The following is a 27,506-nucleotide window of genomic DNA, read 5'->3' as shown; positions in this document are numbered from 1 at the left end:
ATTCTGAGCCCAGGACCAGTTAAATTCGGGACTTGGACTGAGCATGATGCAGCCTCCATCTGGTGCAAGCCTCCTTCCTGCAGTGACATTTGTGCAGAAGGGTTCTTGTAAACATTTACCCTTCAAAGTCTCAGAATTACCGAACAGCTGAGTGTGGAAGTCGTCCAGCCCAAGGCCCCGCTCAGAGCAGGGTGAGCTGCAGCAGGAACTTGTCCATCCAGCCTGTGAATCCGTCCAGGGAGTACCACCTCTTCCAGTGTCGGACCACCCACACAGCATGAAGGATCTTTCCTAAATGTAAATGCCATTTCTTGTGTTTCAGTTTCCTTCCGTTGCCTCTTCTCTTCTCACTGGGCACTGGCAAGAAGCATCGAGGTCAATCTACTTTTTTCCCCCAGCACTCAGCACTTACAGACATTGATGAAATATCCCAGGCACCTTCTCCAGGCTAGAGAGCCCAAGCTGTCAGCTTTCTTTGCAAGGCAGAAGCTCCCTCCCTCTGTCGTGTCTGTCTCCCTTCCCTGGACTTGCTGCATGTCTCTGCAGTAGAGCCCAGAATTGGACCCAGCGCTCCAGTTGTGTCTCACCCATCCTGAGCAGAGAGCAGGGATCATCATCTCCTTTGGCCTTCTGGCTGTGCTTTCCATAATGCAGCCAATCCCACTTTAGACATACTGTAAATAAATATTTTGCTAACATCAAAAGGAAAATATGTAAAATTACTGACTTTTCAGGCACATGAATTTTATGCTCTTTGTTCTCTTATCCTACAGACTATTTTCTTATAGCTCTCCCTATGCCTTCTCTTTTTCAAGGAGACTTTGGTATGGTTCTGTCTTGTTTCTGGCTGATTCATCGGCACCGATAGATTCAGAGGTTTTTACTACCAGGTAGAGGCATCCAAGTATCTGTCATCTCTATAAAAAAAGGTTCTGCCACATGTCACAGAATAGCAGGCATTTTGCTCCCTTCTCTCCAAAACAGATACCCTCATGGCCCATTTTGTAGCACTTTGTGCTCCATCATTCATTTTTGTGATGAAATCCGAAGGTGTGCTTTTTTTACCTGGTGACAAAGCTGTTTGAAGGCCTCAGCTTAATTCATCAATTTCTAATAACAGACTGCTGTTGCTATGATGCTTGGCACCATGTGGCCACCATGAGGGTGGTCACAAGAAGAGAAAATGGGAGACCATCCAGATGGGAATCCTTTCCTACCTAAATTGGTAACAAAATCTGACTGAGCTCGTAAGGTCAGGATGTTGCCCCAGGTCCGGAGGTCCGGAATGTTCCTCTGTGTACACCTTCCTAAATCTTTAATTAACCTAAATGAATTCCTGATGAATTGGAATTTTAGCATGAGATGTATGAAGCCACAGTCTGTTAGATGTGAGTTACACTTCAACCATGAAAGCCAACTCCAAAATGCAGGCATGAGCTGTACCCACCTCTCTGTGTTCACACAATCAGTCCCAAATCAGAGAAATTAATGTGTTTTTTGTTGTTGTTGATGGTGTTTTGTTGTTGTTTTTTCTTCATTTTCTTTTTCTTCTGTCTGTCTTTTCTTCAAATGCAGTGGGCAGTATTGGTAGCTCCCCAGTGGACAAGATAGTGTGTGTGTGTGTTGTTGCAAAACTCCAAGACAAATATAAATTGAATAAAACAGACTCAAGCATGTCTTCCAGGGTCTGGCAAGCAGAGAGATAATTAAATTGGGATTTAGGAGACACAAGAAGTTTTAACAGGGAAAATTTAAAGAAAAATCCTTAGAGAGTTCTGCTAAATGTTAGAATAATTATCTTTATTTCTTAAATAGAGCTTTATTAGCTTTTCTTAATTCATTGTTCTTAAGGGTGAATTCACGATACTGCCAGTCTTTGACTGATTAATTTGATTGATTCATCTGATTTTTTTTATCATACATAATTGTATTTTTAACAAATTATTTGCTTGAAACACAAACTATGCAAGTGAGACATGTAGGTTAAATATTCTTAAACCTTAGTGTTTTTTTTTTAATTTTTTTAAGCTTTCAGAAATATACCTGTTTTATCAGACATTGCCTAAGTGCAATATTTTAGCAGTTTGGCACCAATATATAAAGAAATTGGGACAACCATGGAGCCACGAGGTAACCGTGAGCTCTGCCTTTCTGTCTCATCTTCCTCGTAAGCACTGGCACTCTCCATTCTGCCTGGAATTCTCTGGTGGCAGCATTTCATAGTCAGAGGATGTTCAGCTGCAGCCAAAATAAGTCCATTTTCAAGCTGCTCAGCTTTCAGCTCAAATTGTGACCACTCTATGGAAAACAGAACCTCTTGTTAGAATAAGAACAATTAAAAAGAACTTAAAATATTTTTTTTTTCTGTGGAACAATTTGGATGGATTTCTGTTGAATACTTTCAGTGAAACACTTGCTTCAAGTCTACTTACAGGAGAAAGTAATATGTTGGACTAACATTTTCCTTTATTACATCTTCTCATAAACTAATTGTTTCATTAAAACTTAATTTTGCTTGATTTTTTAGTGTTGGTTTACTAATTCAAGCTACAATTTTTAGAAACAGAAATGAAAACTATTGGGAGCAATGTCAGATGGGGGTTCACTAATATTAAGCCTTCCCTTATGCATTTTTAAGCTTTTCTGTAGTTAACAGTATGTTTTTGAAACATGGCAGGGAATTAATCTTGCAATCTGCCGAATTTTGATTTCCCTGTGGAAATCAGCCAGGAATAGGCAAGGCCGTAAGCTATGTAAGACTGCCCTTTGCACAAGGGCTGCTCGGGGCTGGCTCTAAGTGACAGCCAAGCACAAGTCCCAGAGGGCAGCAAAATGCTCGGGGTGCCTCAGAGCCAGGCTGCCCGTGGCTGCCCCATGGGAAGAACGAAGCCATCCTGCAAACATCCATCACTGGCTTCACCTTGCTGTTCCCATGGGCAAGGGCACGTGCTGCCTGCCTGATGGGGGAGGATGCTTGTTTGGGGAAACTGAAAACCCTGATTCCTACCCCAGCTACTAATAGGAGTGTTTATAATGTGGACGCTGTGGTAGTGTGGATGAAAGCCCTTTCCAGAGTTCTCTATCCACCACTTCAGTCAGGTAAAAAGAAATCCTTCCCTGTGTACAACTCAATTAACAGAGAAGCTGAGCTTTTTCTCCCACTTTTTTGAGTGTTGGTAAGAGAAATTTATCTTTTTTGATACACTTTTTGATACACCAACACTTTTTTGAGTGTTGGTAAGAGAAATTTATCTATTAAGATAAACTCCAACCATATCTGGTTAGAAAGAGTTTTTCTGAATGGCTGTGATTAGCTCTGCTGCCTGTATCCACCAAGCTTTAGTGTCATAGGGTTGGAAAGGAGAAGGGAACATGGTCACCTGGTTGCCAGAAGGTGCCTGCGGTGGCTCTGTGGCTCCAAGGCATGGAGCTGGTTCGGGCCATGGGTGACTGCCAGGTGCTTGCTCTGCCTGGGCACTGGGTGCCCCAGCTGCTGCTTCAGCCCTTGCTTAGGGCTTGCTTCTTGGGGTCTGCATGTCCTGTACAGTCCCCACAGGAACTCAGCAGAAAAAAGGAACTGTTTGCATGTGTAAGGGTAGCACCTATTGTAGCTTAACCAGGCAAGGAGGTGGCTAAATAACTGCAGCACCCAGCTGACATACAGGTGTGGTGTTACCTCGAGGTTATGGCAGTTCAGAGGCAGTCTGTTTGCTGAGCGGTGTAGCGTGCTGTATCTTTAAAATCAGACAATGCCTATGTACATAAAGTGTGCCTTCAGTTATTATCGGCAAATAAACCTTTAGTAATGAGGTTTCGGATCTATTGGTTGAGTGTTGATAATAAATCCTCTGTGGAACTGACTTCAGCCCATTAAGCAAGCCTGCTCCTGCCATCGTGGTTGTTAATTTGACGGGACTGTGTCACATTAAGTAGAACAAACATGTTTTCACCCACTCAGCCATCCAGAACCGACATGGCTGTTACTCTAACAACTGGATATTGATTGCAAGCATTCACCCTTCCTGACCTGGGGCTGGTACATGGAAATCGAGCCAGGACTGATTAAGAAATTGCATGTGTTTGTGCACATGTGTGCAGTGTTAACGGTCCACATAAATTTCCAGTCTTTTGAATTTATGTCATGTTAATGCTCTGAGCATGAGATCTGTCACTCGTTTCCTACAGGGGCCATGAAGCCTCATTTATCTTGAATTACTGATTTGTCTCTATGCTTGTACCCATCTGGTCAGACCATGCTTTCAGGGTCCACTGCCCCATATCTAAAAATTTGTTTATTAGCTGCAGCTATATTAAAAACATCTAAGGAAATGTTGAAGGAACAATGAGATTTGTTTCTGATTTTAATCTCAGGTGTGGGATAAGTCAGTGGGTACAGCATTCTGTGTGTTTCTTTTGTGTGTTCTTGATACAGCTAGGTATAACGGCTTGAACTGGTCGTTTCTGTAGACAAATAGGAAAAGAAACAAGTTAACGGGAAAGAAGGAAGGAACAAGGCTTTGAATCTGTTTATGAGGGCAGGCTACCTTGCACTAGAAATGTTTGGAATGTTGTGCTTTCCTCCTGCAAGTTTCCCTCTGCTGCCTATATCACATCCACACACTGGTGTACGTGCTGTGGGGTTTGAGCACAGGGGATCAGCCCCCATAGCCCCTGCGGCTCAGCTGCCAGAGCCAGCGGGGAAGGTGCCCGCTCCTCACACCAGAAGCAGGAGCTTCTCATTTGCCTTTCTGGGAAGGGGCCTGTGACTCGCCAGCAATTCTCCTGGGGTCGCTGAAGCTGTCTGCTGTGTCTCACCCCGGGCCATCCAGCCTGAATGAAGCCATGGGTTCGCTGAGGGTTTGCTCTCCCTTTGGCGTTCTCCTCTCACTTTGGTTTTCCTGCTGCCTGTGAGGCCTCCACCAGCTGCATATATCGCTCTGTAAAGTTACGCTGCATCCTTCCAGCTTTACTGTTTTCAGAAATAATACTGAGGAGATGATAATAGCATTGTGAAAATTAAAGTTGTCATATTAAAAATTATTGGTTTCAAAGATATAGCAAATGGATGTAAAAATCACGTTGCTCCTGCACTTCATCGCAAAGGAAAAAACAATGCAACTGTAAGGAAAGCAACAACAAGTCTTATCTGAATATAGAAAAGAAAGTTAATGGACATGATTCATTCATGTAAAATATAAATACAATACAGTTGAAAAATTCTATCAAAACATGGGGGAGAAAAAGCAGCATAACTAAATAATAAATGAAATGTTACGACCACTAAAGATAAGGCTGATCAAAGAGGGAGAAAAAATCACTCTATATATGTAGAAATCTTTCTCACTACAGTTTTAGTGAAATACTTCTACTTCCTGAAAAGAAAGAACTTACTGAAAAACGATCCATTTCATGGAAAGATTTTTTCCAAGGGATCTCTTGATATTGAAAGGTCTTTTATTTTCCCACCCTGCTCCCACATATTTGAAATTATCAGAGGAAATGCTGTTTGAAAACCTGCTAGGAAGAACGCGTGGTGGAATGAAAGTTAATGTTCTCTTAATACAGCTGGTGAAACAATAGAGCTCGTGAAACAATCAATCTCAAAAATATATTTTGGTCCTCTGTTTTGTGGCGATCATTGGAATTCGGCTGAGTGGACGTGATGATGAAAAGTGACTCTGGCATCTCTGAGTTAGAAGGGAATTAAAGATTCATAGGAGCTGTGCAGAGGGACGGGAGGCTGGAAGCACAACAGAATGCACAATTAGTCACAGGGGAGAAGCCTGCTGTGAATTTAAAATAATCAATACAGGGCTTTTTCGTACTGTTAAGGGATGAACATATTACCCCAGAAAATCAGACTCTTCTTACAGAACAGTAGTACTACAGCATAGTGTATAGATATAATCACATAGATAAAGAAAAACATTCATCATGGCGTGACAAGCAATTAATGTCTGATTGTGCCTAGTCAATATTATCGTTCTGATTTTGCTATAATGTTGAATTCTGATGAATGTTTCATTTGGAAACTCTATGGGAGAACTCACTAGTAGAATTAGTGTTTTGTTTCATTAGTAAAGGCATGCAAAATGATTGTTTTCATTTGCACAGACATTACTGTGTCGGAACATTATTTAGCAGATGAAAAGATCCTGGGAAAATAAGCTATTGCCTTTGGAAGGTTCCCAAAAAAGGAAGCCCTCATCCTTTTGACTTTGTCAAAGCCAGCAGAATCAACCAAGCCCGTTTCCCTGGCACAGTAGGATTCATGTCTGTAGGACTAGGTTGTGCTCCTCCCTTTCGAGGCGGCGTTGGCTTGTGCTGCCTGGTGAGGATAATCCTCACCCAGTACCATGTCTCACACTATGCCTGGGCATTTTGAGAATGCTGGCTGGCCACAGACTGTCTCCCAGACTGTGTCAGGGAGAGTGCTATCAGATAAACATCTCAACCAATGTTATGCCAGTGCTTTATCCTGTGCTGTTCTTTGCGTGCAGACCTATGATGAGCCTGGCAGCAGTAGCAAAGTGGAGCAAAAGGTGCAGAGAGGGGCTCCGTGGTTTGCCAAAACTTGAAGAACAGAGAGCTGGCCTTCATGTTCATGTCAGTGCTTCCTGAAGATTATTTTTACCCTGGGAGCTGTCACTGACAACATCTTTCTGAAAGCTGTATTTCAGATTGAATAAACACTTGGGATGGATGTATGATCATGGACGTAGTTAACACCGTAGAGCTTTACTTTGCACTTCATGATCATATAACAGAGATCCGAATGGGAATGGGTATAACACTGACAGCGTAAGAACTCTCCGCTTAAATATCCTCTCTGTAAGTGACTGCGTTTAACCAAGCTCATACTCCTTTTGTAGCCACTTGGTAGAGCTTGGCATTATTGACACAAGGCTTTGCGGACTCTTATCATGAGTTAGCAGAAACCAAAGTTTAAAACTGTACAAGGAAGCATTTGAGTCACCTTTAAAAACAGGGGTACTGTAGCAAGCATGGAAAGCAGTGCAGGAACCGCTCATCTCCAAGAATACTGCTTATTAGTAGAAACTAATATTTATTATGACTTGCAGTGCAAGGATAAACCAATAAGAAATGAACCTTAGAAAATAACCCTTCCATCCTTTTCTATAAATGCTATTGGTTGCAGAGATTTTCTTGAGGGCCAATCCACAAAGCCAAAACAATCATGGTGTCCTTATTAATGGAAGTCTTTCTGTTACGTTCAGTGCATTGCCTTAGATCAGCAAAGGAAGGAAGCGTTTTTAGGAAATCACAACCTGCCTGAACACATTACTTGAAAATAGACTAAATGCAGTTGATATTATTAACTGTGAATTACACATTGGGAAATTGCCCTCAATCTGTTGCTCATTTCACCAGTCATATTACTTTTCCTTGTTTTGTTTTTCATTTTTGAGACACACTAATGTGTCCTAACATGTCAATGTCTTTCTTATTAGGAAATCCATAACTGCACTCAACTCCAGGTGCCATCTCCCATGTGCTGAAGGGAGGGAAACCCTCCTTTCCCTTGCTTGCTGGCTACGCTCTTGCTAATGCAGTCCCATGGCCTATTTTCCTAGATGGGTACCACACCAAATTGTGTTCTGTTTGTTCACCAGGTCCCCGTCTCTTGTTGTACAAAGTTACTTTCCAGCCAGCCAGTGCCCAGCCAGCACTGCACGGAGTTCTTCCATCCGAGGTGCGCAGCTCTGCACTGGCATCAGGTTCCCGGGTCCCTCTTGCCAACCATCGGTAACAGACGTAGGGGTTGATCCTGAAGCTTTGATTCATATTTTCATTACAACTGCACCAAGCTGTTGGTGTTTTCATTAGCAGAAGTGTCAAAGTGTGTGGAGCCAATATGTCCAACTTGAAGGAAAGGAAATTAAGTTGAGGAAGCTGGTTGAACCAGGCCTTGATTTCAGCTGCGCTGTATCAGTTTGATTAAATGAAGACTGTGCCGGGCTACCAGTAACATGCAGAGGATTTGATTAAACTGAAATGTACCAGGCAATTATGAAATACCTCTTCAGTAATAACATGTTCTGCTTCTTTGTCCTTTGCTTCACTTGGTTTCATCTGTTTAAAGGAAAAATATTCTTCATGTATCAGTAATCTGGTCTACAAATTCACTAGATCTGTTTGACTGAAAAAACAAAACAACAAACACACACAATTAGAAACTATTATTAGATGGATATTTTGGAGCCTGGGTATGTGCCTAATCTTTGGATCTGCACCTACTTTTACAGTAGAGCAAGATGCGCAGGCTGAATAATTCTGTACTTGCTGATTTATTTTTTTTTTTGTAGAAAAAGGTATAAATCTGATTGTCAGTGGAAAAGGATCATTATTTGATCATTATGTTTCAGTTGTGCCTTTTAACTCTGTTGTGTTTTCTTTATAACTAGAAAGGACGCAGCCTTGCATTTTTCTCTCAGCATTCTTCCTGTCATTCTTTTACTAAAAGTGCCATGTATTTTTTATATGTGCCACAGGCAGCAATAGTTATGTGACCAGAATGAGAACAAATGTGTAACACTAACATCACTTTGATCGTGCTGAAGAGTCCCCATAGTCATTTTTGTCTTTTGTACGCTTTACTTGGATTGGATGGAATAAAGGTGTCTACCTCGCTGACCTACATATGGTACCTGGGTGGCTTATCCTGCAGAGGAGATCAGAACGTGTTCATGGTACGATGCTGCCTTTCCTTCGATGGAGAGGAGTTGATGATAACAGGGTAAAAAAGTTTAAATCCTCATTGCTATCTTAATAATACTCAGCAATTTAAATGAGAGTGCTCAAGTCTATTACAGACTTGTGCCCCCTGCAAACCCCCACTACACTTGCCTTAGGATTTCTTAGTATATTCTTTAAAACACTATGTGGCTAGATAAAATGCAGAATTTCATTTTGAAGCTTACAGTATAATTTGGTGTATTTATTCAGGCTGAATTTGTATGCTTATTGGTTTTGGGTACCCATTGAAGTCAGCAGACAGATTCAGGCGCATCCCCAAAACCAACTTTTTGAGAACTTGAACCTGAAATCTATGCCATTACAAATATATTTATTTTTCTTCTTTCTGCATCATCAAGGTTGTTAGTAGTTTCTTATAACAATTGGATTGCTGAAATTGTTATAATTTTTAAGAATTTCTCTCTGAGTAGTGAAAAGTTGCTTTTAAAAATAAAAACACATGTAAGCTTGCCATATATTTTCACATTTAGGGCACAAATTAGGATATATCAAGAGAAAGCTATTAGGATTTGTACAGCACTAGCATTTACTGTACCAAGTTGCTATTGTGCACACAAAAGACAACTCTCCAATTTGCTGTTCCTTCCCTTGCTGCTTTCAATCACACTGCATTCACTGATGAAAGCACGAAAACTCTTAAGATCTGGTCTTGTGCTGTGGGCATTCATGGAGAATGTGCAGTGTTAAGGAAGCAGTGGGATGATGGTGATGTTCCAGGTAGAATTTTAACAGGTTCTTAAGGGTACATTATCTCTTTAAATGGGATAAATTAAGTAAAAGACACACTATGAACAGTGCGTGTTACACAGTTTGTCCTTCAGCAGGATCAGTTTGGGATTCTTATCCTTAAAGAAGTTGCCAGTCTGTGTGGCACAGGGCCATTCACTTAGGGAACTGCTGGTGGGTGTAGAAGGACAACCTCAATATTACTTGGTTTATCTCAGGCCAGCTCTTAAATTCTGCTGCCATTGACTGTGGGCTGCTACCATTTTGATTTCTTGTGCTCCTGAAATTTCACGGCCATCAACAACTGCCAGTACTGTTTCTGCACCTGCACAATCCTGCATGACAAAAAGGGTTGACGTGAAAGTGGTTTTGTTTTACTTCCTAGCAAGGGAAAGTTAACATTCACCTGCTCCGTGGATGGTTAGTCTCTGCTAGTCCTCTGCAAAATGTTACAAACTATTTGTTCTTGATCCACATTATTCTTTTTAAGAATCTAGTAAACACATCTAACAATTGTACAGAAACTTACTAGAATACACTACCAATTCTCAAAAGAGAATTTACTTTCAGATTTGGTTTAGGAGCTGCTTGCTAGATAGCAGTTGGTGGAAGTGATGGAGAAATATAGGCTAAAGAAGGTGACAGTCTCTAGAAAGTGGCTGTGGGAAAATGGTGCGTGTTTGTCAAAATAAAATGAAATAGGTGTTCCTATAGCTCCTACTGTTTTTCTGCCTGCAAGATTAAGTACGTCTATCATTGGTATGTTTTTGAGAGATAAGAAATGAGGTCTGAAGAAAAAAAATCCTATAACGTTTGCTTAAGAAAACCAGTAGTGAATAAGTACAGACCACATCTTCGTTTTCTGTCTGAATTTTTGTGACATATTCTTTAAACGTGAGTAAGACTTGTAGCCTTGAACCTACCTTATGACAATTCAATAGCCACTTCTATTTTCCTGCCATGCTGTCCTTTAAACATCAGGGAGGGAAGAAAGGAGTCTTGTTACTTTGTCCTCAGCATTTGTCATATGCCTTGCATTTGTGTAGCTCCTAGAATACTATTTTTATTTCATGAGCAGAGAGTATTCAGAGCATGGGTATATTCTACCGATGAACTTCATAAGTAGCAGTTTTTGGTAGCTGGCACATTAGTGAGTTGAGGAAGACAAGGAGAGAAAGGACACATAATCCTAAAGCACAACACTTGGGTAAATGCAAAGGCTTTGTTGCTGTTCTACATTGCCAAACTAGCTATGAAAACTAGTTAATAATATTGTCTCTATGCCTTTCCAAACACTTTACATTAAAGCCCCACAAAGAAATCATTGGGGAAAAAAAAAGAAGAAAAAAAAAAAAAAGAAAAAAAAAGATAGTTTTAATACCGTAAGAGTAAGTACAAAACAGAGGCAAACTAGCTATTTTGGTCCTGTTCTTTTAAGGCAATCACCTACAACAAATAAGCAAATGCCCAAACTGCTTGCTTGTTATTGGACTCATTAGAGAGACAACGAGCCTGTCACCAAAGACAGGGGACATTGAGAGAATGAGTTTTCAAGGAACAAGCAGACCAATGCTGTCAGCAATCTCTCTTTAATGAGAATTCATATGAGTTTCTATTCAGCATTCTTTATTCTGGCTTTAAAAACTTAAATAGAGTTTTACCTGCAAAACTGGATGACAAATTGGCACCTAGAAAATGTGTGGAGTCCTTTTCCTAGTGAATGTTCTAATTTTTACTCAGTGATTAAAAACAATTTGCCTAAAGAAAATTAAAACCCCTTATAAACCCTGGATGTACTGCACAAATTGATTTATTTTTTTTTTCTAGAAACAGTATTTCTAATGTAAACATAAAGCACGTACCATTTTTTTTTCCTGTATCCACAGAAATCTGAATTTTCCAGCTCATATTCCATGAAGAGCTTTGATTAAAAGAAAAAGATACAACGTGCACCACAAAGTAAGTAACTGATCTTTTTTTCCCATCATGTACTACAGATGTACCACATCTTTTAAAAGTTATAATTAACTGTGTTTTTAGCTAGCTGGTTAGATATTCTTTTTAGTTGCTACTGTGTGAGAAATGGGGTATGATCTTACATCCTGTAAAGGAACTGCTACAGGATTTTCAAAGTCTTTATCTCTTTGAAAGATTGAAGTCACATGTCCTAATGCATGTCTCGCAGTCTGAACAGGACCCTTAGCTTAGATACTGATGAGCCCTTGGAATGAGGCCTGCTGCTGGGCCAGTCTTTGGAACATTAAGAAATTCACAGTGTGATGGTGTACATACTATTCTGTGTTTTCACATGTATATGGAGTGAATTATGAAATATTAGCAAGTTTCTCCTTGGAAGACTATTAGCTAAGCAATAAATCAGCAAAGGATACCTCAGTGTGATGAAACTGTTGTAGCCCAGGGTTATTACAACACATGGGGCACCATCAGAGGACTCTAATCCCTCTCAGGAAAAGTAATTTATTACAGCAACATCCTCTGAAATTCCCTTATTAATACTAAAGTTGTTGGGATGAAACATTTGGCAAAGCAATATTAGCATTGCTAAGCAGATTGCGTGTAGTCCCTTTCCTTTTATGAGTTCACATCAGTACTCTCGTTAATGAAACCTTTCAAGAATACAGCTATCGGATTTTAAATCAGAGATACAATGAAAGCAAAAGTGTTGTATTTGATGCAATTTGACAATAAAAATCTTCCTTTTAATTTTAACAATAACATATCAAAAGCATATACCTGAAGTAGGTATGAAATCCAATATTCTGCTTTAAAGAGTGGCCCAGTAATCCCCTGGTGTGTTTGAAACTATGCAAAACATTCTTTGCGGGCAGGATACTTCCAAGCCTGGGCGGAAGATGTGGAAGCAGATTCTCATTGTATCTTTGGCACACAAACATGCATTTCTCTGGAAATAAGTGGAAAATATTGAGCTATCTTTAAGAGGCTTTGGTGTCACCCTGTGCTGAGAACTGGCACTAAGGTAGCTTGCTGTCGGTGGCTGTGTGCTGGTTTCTTGACAGACACCAGGAGAGGCACGATATGCCTGGACTGGAGGTAGGAGGAGAGATCTGTCATGCCAAAGAGCGTGTGAGTCACTGTGTCTGTGCAGGCTGGACTGAACACCACTGACTGCTTTAACAAGGACATAGTAGCCGAGAGCAGTTCTGTCAAGAAATACTTTTACCGCCTGAACAGTCAGGTTTCAAAGACCATAAAAGTGTCTTGGAGTGAGATCTGTCCCATATTATTTCCATATGTTGCCTTTCCTGAAGGGAAAAAACAGAGTATCTGCTAGGCCTTTGGAGAAAGCTGGGAAGAAAAATCAGCTCAGAGATCTTTGCCACCTCTCTTAGTGTTAGGTGAAAAATTTAATCGCACTTACAGAGTCTAAGGTAGACAAAGTTCAAACGTGATGAGGTATTCAAGCAAAAAAAAAAAAAAAAAAAAAAAAATAGATGTTAGCAACTGAGAAGTGACTTCTGTAAATCATTGAATGTACTAGTGGGTTTTTGTTGTTGTTGTTTCAGTTTGGTTTTGGTAGGTTTGTGTGTGTGTGTGTAGCTCCTTTACTCAAGAATGTGTATGGAAAACTATCTGGAAATGTCTTATCTCCTACATAAATTATGATCAGAACTGAGTAGACATTTGAAGTTTTTTGTCTTTTTCCCAACTGTTGCAGTTCTTCCCAATCTTTTGGGGAAAGGCAAATGCCAATAGTCTGTTCTGAAACAAATGGAGAACCGTATGTTCTCCTTCCCCCAGCTACACGGCTGCCAGCGCACCCGGTACGTGACCAAATGCAGTCACCAGCAGTCAGCACACATACAGTGGGGCATGTAGCAACCACTGCATCTGGTCGTGAAAATGTTCTGGTGTGATGATGCTAAGCACCCATTCTGATCACGGGTGTTGCCTTTCTGAGCCCTGAAGGCCAGGTAGCTTGTCTGGTAGGTCATGCCTGGAGGGCTTCCTGAGGAGGGGCAATGGGAGAGCAGGCATTGAATTGCATGGGTGAGCCATAGTAGAAGCTGAATGTCTCTTTATTGACAAACTAAGAGCCAGCTTCTGAAAATATTTCCTCGTAAATGTAACACCACTCATTTAAGTAAAGTTATGCAAAATTATGTTTGCACAGCCAGATTATTTTTGTTCTCATTTTCTACAGTTCTCAATACCTAGCAGTTTTATTTTCTCAAGTAAACCTTTTAATGACCAATGTCTCCTGTAACTCCTAATTCTGTCTACAAAATCACGTATGTTTCAAATTCACAATGAATTCATTTTTGGAGCTTCTGGATGCTTAGAACATTTGAATTTTTGGCCCCTACTCTTAAATAGGCCCAATTGGGCAAAAGCAGAGAAGCAATCATGCATGGATTCACAATCAGATTTTTAAAGTATTGGCCAGGATATGCTTAACAGAAATGCCATAAACCTGTAAAAGAGTTACAGCTATTCCTGGTAGCGATAGTAAAACTTCAAAAGCCTTTACTCTGCCCTTGTCCTATAATTTCATCTTCTGTTTTTCCTTTGTGTATATTTCTCAGACAAAATGCTAACAGCAAAATCATTCCAGACATATGTCTTCTATTAACTTGTTGAACTCAAGAAACTTATAACACTCCATTAGAACAATTTCCCCTCTCCTTAAGATGCCCTGCCACAAATCATAGAGCAACTTTAGGCATTACTGGCTTGTACCTGGAAATATTGTAGTACAATTAAATAAATAAATAAAATAAAATAAAATCCTTTTTTTTTTCCTTTAAAAAAGGAGAGTAATTAAAAAAAAAATGTTTAATTCTGAACTGTGGCTCAGAGGCACTGCTGTCTTCTGCTCCAAATTATCATAGATGAAATTGATAGCCTGAAGTTGTGTTAGCTGAGATTGATTGAAACATCAGTTGGGTTTAATCCTGCTTGTTGGGAGAGAGGAATAGAAATTGCAAGCAGAATGGTAACCCTGAGTGAGATGATCAATAAATAAGCTCTACCAGAAATCTGAGGTATTGCATTTCACGTGAACTATGAACTTATTTAATAGAAACTGTGCTAAAATGACTATGATCCATATCAGGAGGGAATGATTGATATTTTTTATGACATTTTATTAAAGTAAGTTTAAGTTCATTCTTCAAAACCATGATCACACTTGCTATTTTTATATGGCTCCTTGAAAGTATGTCTTCAGAACGAATCCCATGAATTTTCTTTTGTGTGAATGGAATTGAGCCTTCTAGTTAAAAAATGATGAACAGTAATTAGGATATAAATTATTTAAAGGTCTTGTAGTTTAAGCAGACATAAAAACTGGCAGGCAATTAAATTCATGGTAAACTCTAGGGGATACTGGTGGAAACAGGTGGAAGCAAGTATTTTATGAGACCTGAGGACAAGCTTGAGGGCTCAGGAGATGGTGGCGTGTGGATGAAAACTGGCATTTTTCAATCTAATGCTGGCTTAACAAGATGTATAGGAAACCTTATTGCACTGGTGTGCATGTCCCCTGTGGGGCAGCATGAGGCTAAAGCTTCTCATTTACAGCTCCAGATGGGAGCAGCCAGCCCTCTCTTTGAAAGCTTTCTCTTTTTCTCTTCAATCCCTTTATATGCATAAATATCTGTGGTGTGCATCGGCTTTGGAGCCCAGTTTCACAGCTACCGTGAAACCAAACAGAGCAGAGTGCTCTGATAAATGAGCAAACCTTGCCAGCATCCCTGAATTGAGTTAGATGGGCAAAAGCTAAGGGCTTCAGTACATTGTGTCTACCCTGCCACCACAGAAACAGTAATTGTTGCTAAAATCTCTCTTCCTAATGGGGGTAAAAAAAAAAAAAAAAAAAAAAAAAAAAAAAAAAAAAAAAGCTTCATTTCATTTTCCACATAAATGTTGTTTAATACTCATTTGCCATCTCATGCTAGCATTATCACAGTTAGAAAACAGCTTACCTAGAAAGGGATATATGATTGGTGGCAAATCTGCAGTTAGTTATGGATTGGTGGAACCCAGTTGTAGAATAATTTGCATTATTTTTTAAAAAACATGAGGCAATTGTGTTTAACCACAGATTTCTTTTTATTTACTGTATGACTGTGCTGTGTGCACATCTACACATCTTTATTTTCATTAGGTATGCTTACCATCTATAGCAAGTAGTGTGAACTCATAGGTGTGGTCAAACAAGCTGATTTAATAAATGTGTATGTAATCAGGATTTTCTTCGCACATTGAGGAAAAAGATTTTCTTTCCTGACTTTATGCCACCTGCCTGTAATTACGGGAACAAGCTGAAGACACACAAGAGCTGGTTATTCTTTTCTGACAGGGTGGAAAATGCTACATAGAAGACAAATTTGGCCTGTGGAAAACCTGAGGTTCCAGTAGTTGATTCTATTCCAGTTAGGTGAAAAACATCTAAACTTTGGATTTCTAATACGAGAATTATGGGGGAAAAAAAAAAAAAAAAAAAAAAAAAGTCTGAAACATTTTATTTTGCTTCTACTTTGTGTATAAGAAAAAAATAAACTTTCAGTTCAGAAGTGCCAAAACAAAATGCTTTTTTCTTGAAACCTTTTATATTTTTCAGCTGAACATTATTTCAGTGAAATCAGAACATTTCAGCTTTTGACAGAGGAGTGCATTGTTATGCAAAATCCTTCAATTAAATGTTTCCTAAACAACAGCTTCATTTTTATGTACTTGAGTTGTGCTTGCCAGAAATTCATTTCTCTTTAACATCAGGACTCAGCTATTGGAAGCACACTGAAAAACCTTTGGCTCTGTCTCCATGGCAGGTGTCTTGGATGGACAGTATTAATTTCTCTGTATTGCTTCTGCCTCTCTGCATATACAAAGCCATAGCCCTTCAGAGTCTGTGCCTAATTCTTTGTAAATATTGAACTTCTGTGTAAAAATTTTTTTTCCAATCCTAGCATCTCTGCAGATTATAGTGTGTCAGACATCCATACTGGTGGCAATGATGGGGTAATAATAATAATTGGCTTTAGACTCAGCTCTGTGAGCAACTAACGTGGATGGGGTTCACTTCTATTCTCAGGGTGGCTGAGAAGAGGAGGAACCCTGATGCCAGCATGGCCTGAGCACATCCTCTCTAGGAAACTGTAGAAGGCACTATTGAGATAACTAGCTTTAATTCAACCCTCATCATTTTAGCAGAAGTGTAACCATGCTTAGAGGTTTTGTTCAAGAACTAGTCTCCAATTCAGCCATTTTCATGAGAACCACAAGCTTCCATTTTCTTGAAAAAGCCAATTCCTAGTCCTCCTACATATGGTAGAAAACCAGGCAAGGCAGTGTAATGACATTTTTATTACACAGAGAGCTTAAAAAAAAAAAAAAAAAAAAAAAAAAACATCACCAGAGAACAGCCAAGGAACTAAATTTTAACTCATTAAAATTCAATTTTTTTCCCCCTAAACCCTTATGTTTTAATTCCTGATTAAAGATCAGGTATTAAGTTCTGGATCCTCAAATTCCATATGCTCAGTTCATGGACTAAAATGTAACGATCCGATCCCTTAATTTGGTGGGGAATGTGCTCACATGTACTAATTCCTCAGTTAGAAGAATTGCCTGGGGCACTGCCAGGAGGCCTCTCCACCTTTGGAGGCAGAGGTAGACTTGGTCCAAGAGAAAACTCTGCTGTGTAGCGCAGAATATGCTAATACCGTGCATCCCAATACAGTAATGCTACAGACGAAATTTTCTTGCAATAACTTTCTTTCTGTTTTGAACACTTTAAGTCATGTTAAATCCAACAGGGACACGTGGAAGGGCAGATTTTGGCCCTCTGTTATGCAGCGTACACATGGAATTGTACGATTTTGTGATGTAAAATAATACTGTAAGCTATTAGGGTACTGTTTTCTTTTTATAATCTGCATCAGATTTCTGCTCTGCAGAAACATACTTAAAAGCTCCAGAACCCCCTAAAGAATTGATTATTTGGAGGGTTTGTGCCCTTTAAATCCAGCCATGTTTTTTTAGCTAAACTTGGCTGCGTGTAGCTGTTAGTAATAATAAACTATTTACATACCCAATAAAAGCTTTTGGCTTGTATTATAGCTTAGTAGAGAATGCATAGTACATAGCTGAACACAAGTAATTTTGCTACTAATGAAAACAATTCTGCATTGTATTAAGAAATAAAATTGGTAGGCTTACCAATGTTTTCTTCTTTACTGGAGAATGAAAATAAAGCTAAATATGGACATCAATAATATATTTGCTTACTGAAGAAAGAATTGTCTTTTTAGCTTTTTAGACATTGCCATAAATCTTAAGATATGGTTTTCAGAGCTGCACAGGGTATTTGACTATTTACTTTTTATTTCAATGGGAAATGAACACATAAATCCCATAGGCCTGGATTTTCAAGGCACTGTAAAGGACTGCTGATTTTATTCAGGTTTCTTCTTCACATATTGGGAACCAAATATTTTAAATGAGTATGCTGGCAGTGGTGTCCACAAATACCACTGCTTTAAGATTTTTTTTTTCTTTCCATAAGAAAGACATCATAAAAGTAGATAGTGGTGACAAAAAAAAATAAATTAACAAAATCATATATAACTGAAATAGATGTTCACTATATTGCCAGAGCCCATAACTGTGATTAGGACCCCACTAGGTTAGTTGTTGTACGTACAGTAGAAAATAATCCATATCATCCCAAAAGCATAGAATCCACATAGAAATAAGGCATGAATGAAAACATTGCTATAATAGCCGTACTTGTGGGAAACTGAATGAACTAATGAGGAGGCTCTTAAGATCCTGTCCATCAACAATACCTTATTATGGCTTCATCCTTTGTTTCAGTATCTAGTTCTTTTACCAATTTGTCATTCAAAAGAATTACTTACACCAAAATCTTCAGATATAATTAGCAGTTTTATTTTTATTTAATAGAAGTCTAATAACTTTCAAGATCGCTCTTCAGACTGTTGATCCGAAACCCATTTGGTTTTCAGTCAGACTTAGAGACTCCAGCAGCAAGGGGGCAGCTTTGCCACCACATGCAATCCCTTGGCAAAGTTCCTCAGGCCCGGCTCAAACTGTGAAGAGTCAGACTTAGCAATAATGTGCTGCGCAAATATGAGAATATGGGCTCAGGAACCACAAAATGCCAACAGGAAACCACTGAGAAGGCCATAGCTTGTGCTCATTTCCTATCCTCATCTTCAGGAATTAAAAGGCATCTATGTTCTGATCTGAGTTACTTTTCTCACTTTGATTCTGAAGTCTCCCTTGGAATAAAGCAATTCAGCTTTTTTTTATATTATTTATTTATTTTTATTTATTTATTTATTTTCTGAGGTGAGGCCAATCTTTTTTCAAGACATAGCAGAAAGAGGTACTCCACAAGTTATCCACTACCTCAGTAGTACAAGGACTAAGGTCTAAGCCTATGAGTTCAGCTCCCTGTATTGTCTAACAAACATTAACTTCTTCCTTCCCTCCTTTTCTCTCTCTCCTTTCTCTTGCTCTTCCCTCTCTCCCTCCTTCCCCTTTTATTCTCTCCTCTATCTTCTGTTTTCCCTTCCTCCCTTCTTTCTGGTTTTAGTCAGTGGAATAAAGTGGTGTCTGTCCCTTCTGCCTGAAGCTGACCCACACTGAGTTGAGCAATTAAATATTTATGGAGGTCTGCAAGGAAGAGAATGCATGTTTGAAACACAGGAGAGAGCCTGCAGCCTAGTGCTAGCAATAAAATAGGAAGGGTGAGATATACTTCTGATTTCCAATCAATAAGTAATATAGAAAATTAATTATTTAGCAGAGTAGGAATTAGGAATCTGATTACCATTTTCCATGTGACACTGATTGTGTTACTACTCCTGGCTCTCATTTCTGGACTAAATTATTTATATATAAACTATGTATTAGAATTTGGGTGTATTTGTCTGTAAAATTTTGTACATCCGAAAATTTGTCCTACCTTCATATAATACATATACTAAGTGATATGTTGGCTCTGAGATGACCATTAGCATTTAAGAACAAAATGTTGGAGTGATAATATAGAGAGCCATGCTGTGCTCAGTGTTTAGCAAAGATCAAAAAGAAAATCAAACACTAGGAATGGCTAGAGTAGGAAAAGAGAATGCAGTAAGCCATTGAACAAATCCGTGGTTTGTTGGCACCATAAATACTGTGGACAGTTTTGGTCTTCTGACCTCAAAATATACTAGAACTGGAGAAGTTTACGAGAGGGAATTGAAAAGAATGAAATGGCTTCCACACAGAGAATGACTGCATAGGCTAGCAATCTTCACCGTGGAAATGAAGACAACTCAATCAAGGCAGAAGCCTGAAGTCATAAGTAGCACAGTGAGGTTTCCCTTGTCATTTTCAACAACAACAACAAAAAACAGGAACATCACTTTAGGGACTGGCCAAGGAGAAGAAAAAAATTCAGGAAGGAAATTGTATTAGGCCTGCTTTAGGACATTTTAGATGACAAAATACATTTTGTGAAGAGGAGATGAGATAACAATGTGGAAGAGAGATTCAAAGAGGATTACTTAGTGGACACGTAGCAGTGGGCTTTGGAAATTTTCCAGCCAGAGGCTGAGAGAGTATCAACAGGGGAGATATCACATATGCCTGCCTTGTTAGTACTCTTCCATAGGTGCACACTTTTGTTTATTGTGGGAGTCAAAGCAGTAGGCTATGGGGGCTGAACAAGTACGGCTGTTATTGGATTTTTTAATCCCTCCTTGCAGTATGGAAGTGATTCAGCAGCAAAAATGGGTCAAAAGATTGTTACCAACCCCAAACATTATTCCCTGATTACTGGACAACTGTTCAGAAAGAACTGGAAACAAATCCCATAGTACAAGGGAGAGAACATAGATTTTCTGCATCCTGTTTGAATGACCTTAGGAGCATGCACCAGACCACACAGGAAACCTACATCCTAACACGGAGCTGAATCTAAATCTTCCAAATCTCAGGCTAATTCTTTAGTCATCACCTGACAGATGTTGTTAGTGCAGGTTCTGTGGAATCAATGACATAAATTTGATACAGGAGTGTAGCCTGAAAGTTAATAGCAGTAAGGGTAAAACATTTTGGCATCTACCCACATGCTCACTGAAATATGCATGTGTCAAGTGATTCATCTTGATCCTCACAGACTTTCTGATATTCTTGAAAGTTAGAGGATGTATTTGGTTATTTAGAGAATAATGTGTTTTTTTTCACAACCAGGAAACATACCGAAAAAGAAGAGAACAGATAATGTTGTACCTATCAGTCTGAAGCAGCAGTTATGGAAATCTGAGTGGTACAGCCACACTTTGGAGGTGTAAACCTAAAAGCCAAATAGAGACATACATGTTAGCTCCAAAGTAATAGTCGGTACAGTTAATAGTGTTATAGTAACCACTTGGTCAGTAACATGGGGAGCAACATTTATGAAGCCCATGATTAGTTCATCGCAATTCTGCCTCAGGAATTCAATGTAAAACAAAACCAAAGAATCCAGCTCACTTAAAAAAAAAATAAAAATAAAAAAAATCACATTATGTTTTCTGAAGACTAGACATTTATTAATTTGCCACGAGAGTGGATGTGATGTTTAGATGCCTGCCTTAATAATATTTTACATGGCTACTTTAGGTCCTTTAAAAAATAATCCTACATGTTGCAGGGACTAGAGATAAATTTGTGAGTCCTCATTTGTAACCGCATCAGATACACCTTCTATAAGATGATCGAGTTTCATCTTAAAAGTACTTAGTTTTGTTGTCCACAACATCCTTGCAGAAAGCTCTTCCAGGATCTCATTGGTCAGATGGTTAGATGATTGATATTCTGATTTCTGTGATCTATAAATGGGCTTGTACTTTGGTCCTTACCTTATATTGTTTCTATGACTGTAGAATATATTCATAAACACCAGTAAGTGATGGACCCTTGTTTTTAACAGAAGTCTTTCATCACTTTCTCCCTGCAGTTATTAGTATGTTCAATTAGGTTATGTTGTGTGTTAGTATGTTTTTCATGTTCACTGTGGAACATTCTAAGGTCTCAGTAAAATAGTTATTATCTAAGGTGTCTTTGGGGTCTCAATGGGGATTTTCAGATACCTACCTGTGTAGGGGTCTGGTTGATAGGTGATTTTTCCATTCTTCTAAGAATGAGTTTCACTCTATGTATAAACTGAGTGCTGTCAACACAAAGAATCGACAGGAAACTTAACAAAAAATATTGTAAACTTTCTGACATACCTTCTCTTTGTTTGTCTGTTGTCTATTTTTTATCACTTGCTCACTAGCTCCTAGTTTAATCTCAACCTTCATTCTTGTTCTTATAAATTGTGACTGTCTTTATCTTTCCAAGAGCTAGAACATTGTGCTGATTATATCAGACTGACAATCCAGTGCCATTTCTTCTTTCTTCGTGGTTCCTAGTGTTGGATTTCCCAGTACAGGACCTCAAAACCTTCTTTTCTAGATTCTGCTGAGGTTTTGGATCCATCATATGTTCTAATTATTCTCAAAATGATCCTTGAATGTCACATTACAGTAATAAATAGTTTATTCTTTCTTCATCTGCGTCATTATACTCCTTTGTTTCTTTCAGAGTCTGCTTCATGGTAAAGAAAGAAAAGAGGCAAACTCCCAGTGGTTCATTTTTGGTGTTTTTAAAGAGTAAAGCTGTTTTTCCACCTTGTCAACCACCACTGACATTACGCAGTGCTTTAGGAGGTGTTCTTTTTATGGACAATACCCTGGTGACACAAACCAGAGCAGCAATGGCAGCAGCACAAGCAGCTGAGGTGGTAGCAGGTTTTTTAGTGGATGAAACAGAAGAACTTGCAGAACCTGTGAGAATGTGACCCACAGGAGAACTTGTTGCCAACTTTCTCTCTCTTTTATAACTTTTCATCTTTCTTTTTCATTATATTTGACATTTTCCTGAGACTAAGTTTTGTTAACTGTAAGTAGCTTATGGTAATGAACAGGGGAAATGGGTTCTGCTCTGGTATGGAAAATAGACAAAGAAAACATGGTGGGGGGGGGGGGGGAACACAAGCTTTCTAAAGTTGGAAAAATCATTTCCAAGTGCTTATAGCCCCTCCTTCTCTTCGGATGCTGGTATAAGCTGAAGTACTACATTTCTTCCAGAGTTCCTTATACACAGAATCGAAGGTTACTAATTTCCGTCCCTGATTACAGCTGTGTTTCATTTTTCCTCTCTCTACCTTTACTTGAGAAAGAATGCCAGGCTTGGCTTTCAAGGTAAAATTACCCTCTCTCAGCTGAACTTCAGCACTCTCTCTACAATGAATTTTGGATGTGTTTTGTTGTGTTTTCTTGTTGTTTTTTGTTTTGTTTTGTTTTCCTTAAAAAATCACTAGAAACTGGAGAAAAGTGAAAAAAAAGTGTCACTTTTTTGAAAACTCAGCAATGTTTTCACACTAAATCTGTTACACCTTTGCTCATCGCACACACTGGCTTAAATCCAGTTTTCATTTTCATTTACGTGGCCACGAACAGTCAAAAGCAGGGTGTCTAATAGGCCACTTACGTAATACAGGTTCCACTTGGAGCAAAAAATAAAGTTTTTGTAAGCTTTTATGGTGACAGAATGTCATCACTATTGCTCTTCACTAGGTGGTGTGGGATAAGTACAGCCAGTAGCACTAGATCCACTTGGGATGCACAAATGCAGTGTATGGCATGTAACTGACTGCAGAAGTATAGTACCTGTTTTAATAGTGTAATAATTTTTCTTTTAATATACATTCAAAATTTCTGGTAGACCTAAAGAGGTCTAAGATGGAGATTTCAGAGATTGAAACATCCGATATAAAGACATGAGGTACATTTAGTTAATTTGGCTGAGGAGACAGTGTTTTGGGGATTAAAAGGCAGCCACTGGATTACCAGGAGAAATCCCTCAGATTAATTTGATTTTTATTACTTTAAAATTTGTGACAAATCCTGATGGCAGACAGGCAGTATCACCTCCCTTTTTTGTGCTGAATTGTTTCCATTTTGCTGGTAAGGGAAAAGAGGCCAGGTGTCTGTAGCAACAAGTCTTTCTACTCTTTTTAGTGTGCCTGGCCCAATGTGCAGAAGGATTCTGTGAAAAATCAGTGTGGTAGTTTGTAAATGATGTTCGTAAGTGATGTGAAATTGGAAAAGAAAAATTCTTGTTTCCCTTCTTGTGCAGAGAAGAGCAGCAAGGTTGCCTAATGGGCTTTGTGTTGTGAGCCACATAAAAACTCAGTGTTTGCATAAGAGGGACAGGAAAAGTGATGTGATAGATACACTACCTCCTCTTTTTTCTAACCCATGTGTGTAAGCATGAATCCTTTAATTAAGTGTTTTTATTTCTTCCATTCTTTCATGTCCTTCCCTAGTCACATACTAGGCACTGCTTTAGATCAACATAAATGAGAATTTTAGTGAAGAGTTTTCTGCTGAGAGATTGCTTTGCAGTTAAAGACAAGCTGCTTCAAAACCAAAAGAAAAGAAAAGAAAGAAAAAAAAAAAGGAAAAAAAAAGCTCTGTTCTCAGATTCTCAGATGCAGAAGCTAAGCCAAGGTCATACTCCTAAGCTTGAAATGCTTTTTTTTTTTTTTTTTTTTCCTCTGTTTGAGCAAACTGGGATACTCTCTTCAGGCATTGTGTTCAGGTTGTGACCAAAAGGAACTAAAACCCATGCCTTGCCAATGAAAGTTGTTATTTCCATTTTTGAAAAAGCCCCAGAATTTCAAAATCAGAATAATTCTGTTGTTTGCATGTGACTATGAGTTTACTTAATGCAGACAGACACCTTCTTAGCCTATCTAACAAGTGCTTCCAGGGCCCTGTTACAGAGGAACCAGTCAGTTATTGTTGTTACTGTTAGTCACAAAGAATACGTGATACTGTTTGCACTATACAAGAAATTAATACGACTTTTGTCTCAGAGCTTTAAAATCTGATCAATCATTTGTGCCTACTGAGCTAGTTACAAGCAAATGTGTTTTCACTGTTACAGTTGCCCAGCTGGGGAGATCTAGACACGGTCTTTTCCGTACTAATGTTGTCAAACCTGACCTAATTTAAACTGTACTCAACAAGGAAGTTTGCCTAAAACATATCAGCTGTAATCTCTGCATTTGCATGTGCTTCCTTAAGAAGATCCTCTATATCTCAACAGCAGCCTAAGATTACCATGTGATGTGGGAATTACCATGGTAACTACCTATGTGCATCTTTCTGAGCAGCACAATGAGAGGGTAAGAAAAGCTGTGGAAGGTGTTGGCAAGGCAAGTTGCAGCTCCCCTTGCTTTGCACAGCTCCATCGCTCCCTGTGATAAAAGTGTTGTCAGTGCCTTAGATAGAATGCTTATATGGTAGACATTAGATCCGAAGGAGGCATATTTTATTAACTAATTGGCTGCATTTCTTATGTATTTGTGATTTATGGCACAGAGAAATATACTTGCTGACACTTAGGAATGAGAAAGAAGCGAGCTTTTCTGCTCATTTATCTCAGTGATAAAGTATTAGGCATTCTATATTCATCTGCAAAATTTGTGCAGAAACGGGATGCATTTCTCAAGGAAAGGAATTCACAGAATGATATTCCTTGAGAAAAATCATAAACAGTGTTTAAACTTCTTCAGAAATATGAATGAAGAAAATGCAGTAAAATGTCATTTCCTCTCATAGGATTACCATGCTTGGTCATACATTTTTCTTTGTGGTGTTACATTTCAAGCGGTGTAGAGCCTGAAACACACATGTTGTTTATTAGCAGATCATAGTTGTATTTAGAATTGTTTATGCTCCAGTAATATTCCTCCAACGTTTACAATATTTCTAATATCTTTCTCTAGAGCTTCTATGTGCGAGTGGAGTTCAGGCCAGCAGCAGCAGGATGTGGCATGTAATCTCATTCACTGGCAATTGCTCTGATTCTTCAAGGAGCACTTTTTATTCATTCACTGCGTGTCAGCAAAGCCAAGCAGCTCAAACAGGTTTATTAGAGTGCCCAGTAATATTTTGTTTCTAGTAATTCATCACTTAAAGGAGAACAATATAATTTTTATAAGAGGAAAAACATACCTGTGCCCTTGAAGACAGCCTCCAAAAGGAGACAGAGCAATATTTTTCCCCATCAAATTATTTAGATCTCAGTGTGATGGCTTAGTTCTCAGTTCTGTGGGATGCTGAATGTCTTCAGTGCCCACAGCCTGATGTTACCGAGTCCTGTTTATGCAAATGAATGAAGAATCAGGTGACATTCCCAGCCGTTCAACCACAGTGTTCAGACTCTGATGAGTCAGTGCTCTGCTGGGATCAAGAATGATATTGTGCTTAATTAATCCAAGTCTAATCCAATTAATCTAGTTATGCATGTAGTGTTTTTGTTTTGTTTTGTTTTGTTTTGTTTTATTTTTCACCAGAAAGGTAGCTGACTTCAATGGTACATTAGAGCTGGAAACTGGTGCTGTCCCCAGCTCTACCAGTAGCCTACTGGCCAAGTATGTCCTGGTCCTTTCAGTTTGCTGTACTTGGATTTTCCTACCTGTAAGAGAGCATAATGCCTTCATTTCTCTGTGAAAATCTCTTCGAGATCACTCAGGTAGCATTTAAACAATCAGAAGCTTTGTTACCCTCTTCACAAACCAAAATATTGGTTTGCTTGTAGAGTATCCACACCCTTCTCCTTTGCTGGCTGCTCCTTTCCCACCATCCTGGGCCCAAACAAGTGAGTTGACCATTCTGTGTGTCTGCAGAAGTGAGACAGCACAATGAAATGCTGGACCACCACCTCTGCTGGTCCGTCAGCCTGGCATACTCTGAACCTTGTCTCCACAGGGTGTGCCAAGCGGTGGCCACTTCACATATTGGCACGACCTCTGCAATGGGAAAGATCCCTAAAGAACAGTGAGTGATTTTGTACTTCTGTTGGTGTTTTGTATCAGGATAATCACGATGCAACTTGAACAATATAAATGATAAAACAAAAATTAAATGGCCCAGGCTCCAGCCCGTTAAGTTGCCACACCTTAACCTACAACAGTTGTCTTGGTGTAAATTCCAACCTGGCAGAGGGCAAAGAAAAGAATAAAAAAAAGAAAGGAATAAATATTAAATCTCTCCCTACTTTGAATGGGGAGTTCTGACTTAAAATTAAAATAGCTCCTGCTTCTAGTCTTTCTCCTTGTCAACATCACAGTCTGCCAGCTGCCAGATTTAAAACCCCCACAAGGCTACATTAGTTCCCAGCACAGAGACATGGGCTGGCGTCACTCCTTATATAAGATCACAATTAACTGAGTTTTTTCTTGAGTTAGTTCCAGTGATTAAATTAGTTACATCGACAGTGCCTGCTGTACACTCTAACCGGCTCCACTCACGTGTCTTATTACTTACCAGCATATATTTCTTTTTCCAAACTTGAATTGCATTTTACTTAGAGAAAAAGATACTACTATTAATCTACTAATAGTTATCTTCTCCTCCTGCTCACGGGACTTTTTGTGTAACTTTTGAAAGCTGCCAGGTATGACACTGGATTGGCAGGGGTCATGGCACGATGGGAAGTTTTTGAGCATCAAGTTACATATGGTATGTGCTTTAAGGAGAAAAAGGGCCCTAAGTGTGTTTTACGTCTTCTGCTGATCATTCATTGACTATCCTCAGGTTCATGCTTCTCTGGATGGAAAAGCTTTTATTGAATATCAATATAAAATATTGCAAAAATGTATGCAAAAGCACATTAAAATGCTTTTTAAGTTGCAAATAATTTAGGACTTCAAATATTTGAAAAATTAAAGCTTAATATAGCTTTAGAGCTCTTCCTGGAATTCTCCATCTGCACATTATGCATGCAGAATAAGTGCAATGTTTATCACATGCTCCTTGAAGAATGGTATCATGCATGTACACAAAGATGGACAAATGCACATTTCAGAGGCAGCTATAACTCTTAACTGTGTGTCCTAGATGTCA

At 39.0% G+C, this 27,506-nt stretch overlaps 2 long non-coding RNA genes across 2 annotated transcripts in view; one reads left to right on the top strand and one right to left on the bottom strand.

The window, feature by feature from the left end:
- The window catches only part of LOC101790603 (uncharacterized), a 388,896-nt gene that overhangs the window by 74,635 nt on the left and 286,755 nt on the right, over positions 1-27,506 (top strand). The window contains exon 3 of the long non-coding RNA XR_011809805.1: positions 11,391-11,463. This is a non-coding gene — a long non-coding RNA (uncharacterized lncRNA). The remainder of the gene's footprint in view (positions 1-11,390; positions 11,464-27,506) is intronic.
- Positions 20,764-25,751, bottom strand: LOC119716980 (uncharacterized). Its single transcript, XR_005265876.2, has 3 exons — positions 25,614-25,751; positions 21,640-21,715; positions 20,764-20,857 (listed from the first exon to the last, which is right to left on the bottom strand). It is a non-coding gene; the product is annotated as an uncharacterized lncRNA (long non-coding RNA).

This window comes from Anas platyrhynchos, chromosome 5, assembly GCF_047663525.1.
Source record: "Anas platyrhynchos isolate ZD024472 breed Pekin duck chromosome 5, IASCAAS_PekinDuck_T2T, whole genome shotgun sequence".
NCBI classification, from domain to species: domain Eukaryota; kingdom Metazoa; phylum Chordata; class Aves; order Anseriformes; family Anatidae; genus Anas; species Anas platyrhynchos.
This window is presented reverse-complemented; position numbering and strand designations above follow the sequence as displayed.